This window comes from Dermacentor albipictus, chromosome 1, assembly GCF_038994185.2.
Source record: "Dermacentor albipictus isolate Rhodes 1998 colony chromosome 1, USDA_Dalb.pri_finalv2, whole genome shotgun sequence".
Lineage (NCBI taxonomy): Eukaryota > Metazoa > Arthropoda > Arachnida > Ixodida > Ixodidae > Dermacentor > Dermacentor albipictus.
Window position 1 is genome coordinate 56,136,362 of NC_091821.1, and position 7,890 is coordinate 56,144,251.

At 41.4% G+C, this 7,890-nt stretch overlaps 1 protein-coding gene across 1 annotated transcript in view; it reads right to left on the reverse strand.

The window, feature by feature from the left end:
* The window catches only part of LOC135899354 (uncharacterized), a 43,673-nt gene extending 35,783 nt beyond the window's left edge, over positions 1 to 7,890 (reverse strand). The window contains exon 1 of the mRNA XM_065428601.1: positions 7,733 to 7,890. The gene's annotated coding sequence lies outside the window, so the exon portion shown is untranslated. The remainder of the gene's footprint in view (positions 1 to 7,732) is intronic.

Consider the following 7,890-nt stretch of genomic DNA (forward strand, 5'->3'; position numbering starts at 1 on the left):
TCCTTGAAGCCCTTGGGTTCAGCGAGAGCACTGGAAAAGTAAACATGTCCTCAATAGGCATTAGTCAGAGGCGATAGGAGTATTGGTGGAAGAAAAGTAGAGAAAACGACAAAAAAACGGAGATGTACAAAAAGCACAGTTCGAAATAGGGGATCAGAAAAATTTGGGTGTGGTAGTTCATAGTGTTTTTTTTTCTTTTTTTATTGTTTAAACTAGGTAGGACATTAGGCGGTATAATAGCAAGAGCTTGGTGGCGCAAGCCACCGCCCGTTCCAAAGGGGACGCTCATAACATCCATCCATTAATCGCATCGCAAGCTTAATGCCTCAAAGTAGCGTTTATGCGTTTTTGCGTTTTTTGTAGCTTAGAGGCCTCTGGTAACTGATTTGAGAGAAACGTCATGCCGCGGAGAAAATAGAAGCGGGAAGATTCCCTTCGAGTAGGCATTTTGAGAACATACGCCGAACCTCTCTTGTGCACGTTCGCCAGAACCTGCCATTTGTTCGCAGTGAATATCAGCCGTAGTTCCATTTTCTCCTTTTGTCTGTGCGTATGATAAAAAAATTGTAATTTTTGACTAAACTGCAAAAATGTGACAGAGTTTGGAGGGCAGCTATTGCTTCATATTAATTTTCTTTCTCTTTCTCTGTTTAACTTTGTTCTGCCGTGGGAGCTGTTCAAAGGATGAGCAGCTCCGCTTTTCGCAGTATTTTTGTCTTCAGACCTTGCACCCATGCTGTTGCATTTATTGTCTCGAAATAGGCCTGGAAAACTGCCTTCGAAAAATTATAATCTCTTCGTGGTTTATCCCATCTTTTTGTTTGTGCATGAAGTAGTGGTTAAGTAGTTTATCTTGCAATGAATATTTGTATATCCAATACCACAAAACAATCTCCAGTACAAGACACTCGCATCCCTGCAGCTGCTTCTTGTACCTGCCAAGTGGTTGTTTCTTAAGCCCGCGTTCGCTCAAAATTTTCTTCTGCCGAACATTATTTTCAACGTAATATGATGGCTGCTTTCCACTGATTTGATTCTTCCCCGAACGCTGCCGTTTTGAATTCAGGAATACAATTCACTTTCCAATTCCATCCCTATCTTGGTCGACCCTCCTCTGTGGGTGTGCGATATCAGTAAAGAAAAGACGAACAAAACCAAATAAAATGTCGTCACCGTCAAGTGTGGTTCTATGTTCAATAGCATTGCCAGTATCGTCGTATTAGGAATGATAATTTCAGGGCACGAAGGGGTGGCTCCATGGTAATTGGAGCCAAAAGGGATTTTGACAGAAGCGTGCGAAGGCGTCGATATTGTAAAATGCGACTGTAGTGCATTGAAGTACAGGTGCGCATTTACTTTACCACACAGAAATAGCATTTAAAGGAAGACTGAATATATATATATATATATATATATATATACATATATATATATATATATATATATATATATATATATATATATATATATATATATATATATATATATATATATATATATATATATATATATATATTGTGCGCATCCACTTTGCCAAACACCACAAATTTATTTTGGGCGTTTCGACCGGTCTCCAGTCGGTCGCAGGTGCCTGGCCTGAACGTCGAAAATCAATTTACGGTTTTTCGACGTGGATTCCATCAAATAACGATAAAGTACACTGTTTTTTGTCACGTAAGAATCCAGAATTTAATTAGTTATTAACTATTCACTTGCCAGGAGCGCTTATTATTCAACTACATACGTATAAATATCTACTGTTAGTGGTGGGACTTCCGTCCGTGGGGTTACTTACAGGCGTCAAGAAACCGGGGTTCTGGCACGCAAAGTACTACTTCGAATCCAGTGGGCTGCATAAATATTTCGCTATTTATTATATTGCTAAACTCAGCCACTTCATGGGGGCCGTTAGGTCGGCCCAGCATCGAATTGACGTAAGTCACAGGAAGGGCCACGATTATTAAGTTGGCGAGGCACCGATTACGAGATAAGTGTACGTTTTCTTTTGCTTTTGACTGTTTCTGTGTTTATTTCTGCGTTTATATGTTTTTTTCAGTCAATGCCTGTATTTTTTAATATAAATGACATTCCTGAGAGCTTATAGTAAACATCCTCTCTTCATTTATGCCGCTTGAGTGGTTCTTTGCACGTAACTGGCACCACAAAAAGTACTTACTTTTACTCTGTCATTGTCAAGATTACTTCTTTAAATTTTTATATAGCTAGCATGCTTTGTTGAAGCGCCACCTGGCGTACTCGCTTTCATTAAAATGAAACACAATGCTGCGTAAACGACCCCAGTTCTACTCATTTTATGTTGTTATGGCATTACTTATTTAAAGTAATCTTTCGTGCGCACCTGCAATAATCAAACATTATTTTGGTTTAGGAATTGGTGCGGCAGCGTATTATAGGAAAATATTTTTTTATCAATAAAGATTGTTTGAATTGTCTTCTATTAGAGTCCGAGACTGACTTAGCAAGTGTCATAAACCTTTACAGAGGCACAACTGCTTAAACACGAAAAAAAAAACACTTTGAAATACGTGACGTCGCACTGACGTATCGGCGCTGGGGCTTTGGCCTGAAATTTAAAAAATATATATATATATATATATATATATATATATATATATATATATATATATATATATATATATATATATATATATATATATATATATATATATATATATATATGATAGTTTTTTTCTTCATTCTATATTTCAGTAATCAACGTCTTGTCGCGGAACCAACGAAAATTGACCACTGAAAGAATGCTTTCTCAGTATAAACTCATTTAATTTAATGTTTCTCGTTACATTTGCGTTGGTGGATGAACGTTATGAGCGTCCCCTTTGCAACGGGGCGGTGAGTTTCGACCCCAAGCTCTTGCTATTATACGTCCTAATGTCCTGCCTAGGTTAAAAAAAGAAAAAAAAGAAAGAGAAAACCCCACGATGAATTCTCATGACCCAATTTTCTAACTGCCTATTGTGAACTTTGTTTTTGTACGTCTCCGTTTTTTGTCGTTTCCCTACTTTTATTCCACCAATCTTCTAATCGCCTCTAACTAATCCCCATTGAGGACATGTTTACTTTTCCAGTGCTCTCGCTGAACCCAAGGGCTTCAAAGAGGCCAGTGGTGCCTAAATCGGCCGCCGGGCAGATAGTTTCACATTCTAATAAAACATGCTCCATCGTTTCCCTAGCTTTACCGCAGCATGCACATGCTTCTTCTTCCTTCTTATATCTCACTTGATATGTGCGTGTTCTAAGGCATCCTGATCTCACTGCGAAATGTAATGAGCTTCTTTTTGAGTGATCATAAATTCTTTCTTTCCTGATTTTGTTTTCTCCTCTTAAGCCGTTACTCATGGCAGGTTTGTTTTCCATTGCCGCAACCATGAGATTATTTCAGCCTCTCTCACTTTCCGCTTGACGTTCTTTGTTGCTGTGTTGCACACCCCACAGGCCGCATACTTGCTGGTAAGCTTCCTAGTTCTTTTCCCCCACTGGGAATCAATGTTTTTCCTGTACAAATACCTCAACATTCTCCTAGCCCGTTTACTTTCTTTCATATATTCCTCAGTTGTTCTTCATAATCAATTTTACTGCGAGCTCCCCTGACTTCAAAACCAGTCCAGCCCATATCACCTTGCACCGCTTCATTTGTAGTCTTCCCGTGAGCGCCCAATGCGAGGCGTCCTTTAAAGCGCTCCCAAAGCATCATACACGAGCGTCTTTTCGATTCCGCCCCCGTGGGAATTTCCATTTCTATTAGCTGACTGTGTATAGTAATTATAACTACTAAACTTGTAAACACTGACGTGGCGAAGCACGCGTCAATCACCGCAGCTTTTGAATCCCCATTGAGGATGGAAGGCGCTGTTGCTTGCCCATGAGATAATTTGCATAGCTCGTGTTACCTTGCCGACGACCAACTTGACGACTACGGTATTTGAAAGTGAAAAAAGGAAAAACGATTAATTTAAGGCTTCTGTTGTCCGCCAAAGCTAGGTTAGTTAAGCATCGCGAGCACTTTACTAATGAAATGGTGAGCGTAATGGCTGACTTTCTCTTGCATCCCGCGACTATATATGTTGCTGCTCAGAGCGCGCCGACTTTCCCTTGTCGTGGACGCCTTGGATATGTCCGCCTATTTATATAGATTTTTGGCAATAATTTGTCGTACAAGCTCAGTGTCAATACTGAGCATCAGTGACGAGTCTACACAAAACCATGCGGGATGCTGCACAGCGTTGTTTAGCAGTTGCTGCCTTCCCACTGCGTGTAGCAGAAATGTTACATGCAGACTGCGCTGCTGGTTAAGCATAGTGCAACTCTACGGAGAAATTGCCAACAGCTTATTCTAGGAGCGACGGCTGGCTCTTCTGTCTTGTTTTGCGTGGCGCTCACAGCGTGCTGTCTGGATCGATCGAGCGCAGCAGTTGACGGGCCTATTCGCACATGCAGTCGAATGTGCGATTTTTGCATGTCATGTCGTCTTGACAGGCGCCATCGGACATATCTACACCGTATCCGTCAAAAATGCCTTCAATACGAAGCACTTCCTATTTCACATTGGGCTGATAAAATCGCTGATTCCGTGCGCTGCGTGCAACGTACGGGAAGACCTGTCACACTTATTCTGCAGCCTATATGCAAATTAAAAGGAACAGCTGCTATGTCTGTTCTGTAACTACACCAACGCCTATCACGTTTTGAGCCACACGAAAATTAGCCTGCTCTTCTGCTATAAAATAATAAACACCAAAGAAAGAATTTTGAACGAGCGTTCGGGCAGGTTCTCATTATTTAGATCTTTCAATTTTGAGCCCAGCGCAGTATACGGTCGCCACAAAATAACTATCACCAACGCTAAACGGACGAGGGGGGTTATTAAGGTGACGCGCATGATTAAACACATCTTCCCTGTTTCTTTGTTGGTTTAGTGCTGCTGCATACTTACTTAGTCATGTAGCAATTGGCCGAGGCTGCTCTCGTTGTGGCTATAAGTGCCGACTTGAGCTCGTATATAGCAGCTACTACCATTTAAGTAATGTGTCGCAGGTGCCTAAGAAGATAAAATGAGTAAATACGTTGGTGGCGAAGACTAAAGAAAAATGCAGACAATCAGAACCGCAGTAATACGCCACATTTTACCTTAAAACTTATTGTGCGCAACAAACAGGGACGAAGAATAGAAGAAACACAAGGACGAGCGCTTTCTAGAAAGCGCTCGTTCTTGTGTTTCTTCTATTCTTCGTCCCTGTTTGTTGCGCACAATAAGTTTTAAGATGAATTTGTTCCAACTAGGCCGACTCGCAGTCTTGCTTCCGCATTTTACGTCTCATTTTTAAAAGACAGCCGTGAGTGACGCAACGGCTAAGGCCTCGGAATTAATTTCCACCGCGTGGCGTTAACCACGCAGTAAAGCTACGTCAGTATCACGGTAGTTTTTTACGTTCTGTACACATCCGAATACCGTCGTCGAGGCTGGGAGTCAAAAGCTTGACATCATAACCAGCTGCAGAAGGCCGTTGCCAATGGGTATTCCAGTATGTCTATCCAACCCAGCAGGAGTGGAAGAAGGAAGAAATCCGGCTCAGTTTTGATGGTTACAACTTCTGGCATGTCTTCAACTGGAAACCAACCAAATCCTGCCAGCGCATAGACCTTCGGAGTCTAGTCCTCTTCACAAACCTGCGCCGGCTTATTACAAAAGAAAAGGAAGCACGATTTCAAGGCAAACATTAGGAAAAAAAAGTATTCAGGTGTTCGGTGTTTGGACGATATGCCAAATTCCATAAGCAGCTTTTCGTACACACATATTTTTTAAATAACAAGGATGGCTTCGTTCCGGCCGGTAGGTCCATATGCTTATAGACACATGTTTTGATAGTTCGGACGGTGCGGGGCAGCGGGTGTTAAGAATGAGGTCCCCACTCCGCACGTATATTTAAACCCATTATTCACGATTCTCGCGATTTTTGACTTGGTTACGTAAGACGAGGCGTATGGAGAAGCGCCACTTGTTGGTTCCACAGGCCAGTTGGCTTTTATGTCTGCGTCTTCATTCGCGCAAAATACAATAAATCTTGAGAATAATCTTCGTCGAAAAATACAGACGTAAGCGAATTAAAAATATGTGCGCGTTAAAACACGTAGGCATTCACCGTACCGGCTAAGTCACTGTATACGGGTACCCATGCCCGTAGCGATGGGTCTAACTCTCGAACTTCATCTCATACAGCGCGCCCCAAAGCGGTGAAATCTATGGTTAACGCGTAAATTTCGAGGCAAGTTAGTAAGGTAGTGGCTCAAGTATAATGCTTGATGACTACTACCAACACCTTTACCCTGTTTCAGATATGGTACGCCCAACAAAAATATCGTTATTCTTGCCTTGACTTAACCGGCGGCAACGTACATTCATGTTTTCGAGGTGAAGCCTTGTACAGAATTTCGCTGCACCGACAACTGACATCGGGCAATGGGGCTGCTGTGAGTCAATCAAATCAACAACTTGTCCCTGTTCTGGCTGGCGTGGCTATTTAATAACACTGCTTCGATGCGCTGTTGTATTCACAGTGACTGAATTGTTCAACAGCAGCTGATCTTGGAATACCTTTATCTACACTGTAGGAATAATTATTTAGTTGATGCAAGGAAGTGGACCTGTGCTCAAGTCACCTGCGAAATTTCGTTTCAATGTTATATTATCTGTTAGTAGTATGCACTCATACTGTTTACCTCTTTCTTCTTGTTAGGTGTACCTACGTTTAGTTCACCCAGTGGTTTGCAGTGATAATCCTGAATTTCAACTTTATTGTACTTCAGAATACTTTTATTGTCTTCTGTGTGTTGCAATGTTTTGTATGACAGTTCTTAGGTATTAACATAAGACATCTGAAAACAATAAAGAAAAGTTTAAGTAAACGAATAAAGATGCAAGCAAAGTCAAAAGAAGCAGCGAAAGGCTCGTCCTACTCGACCTTGTGACGAATGTGAAATGAACCTTCGATCCCATTGCTTTGGCTGGGATGACTATGTCATTAATTGCCATTTCTTTGGTCGTAGTGAGTTCATCGATACACATAAAATTATACAGATGTATGTAGGAACCATCACTTCTATTGAAATTTCTATTTCGCATTTCAAGTTTGTATTTTTTCGTTACGGAAGCCGACCTAGTGTTCCGATCTTCTTGATCGAAAACAGGAACAACTTTCACGAGACGAAGCACAGTTGGCAGGAATTAAAGCATCCCTCCCGCGTGCACTGAGAACCTTTGACACACACAGCACAACGGCGACACGCAAAGAAATAAAGAAAAATTTATCAGTTGCGCCAATCGAAATAGACAAAAAAGTCGTAAAATTCATAACTGACACGAAAGTGCATGGCGACCGTATATATGCTCTTTAAAAATAGTAGGTTGCTCGAAAACATAGAACACCAAAAACATAATGCCCGAGAGACACATAGTCGGACTTCAGAGAGTGCTTTCTTTTGTAACAGGAAAGCAATCTCCTTACCTTATACTATTTCCGCTAGCGAGTATTAAAACATTCACAATAGTATTATATTAACTTAAAGCTACCTCTCGCTTTACCCACTCCACCAAATAGGCGTATACAGCGCCAAAAATTTAAATATAGTATGCTCTCTCTCGATTTATACAGAAGAAACATCTCTGTGATACAGAAGTGGGCCTATATCTACGCACCATTTAATCCTGGAAAAGTGTGGAGGTGAGTATCCGCCGAAACGACGTTAGGTCCAACGTATGCCAACAACCGCACTCGTCACGACGTTCGTCCGCGAAACCAAACAACGAAGGCAGAATGCCCGGCAACATATTTTGGTCTCGTTGAGGTTGTTTAT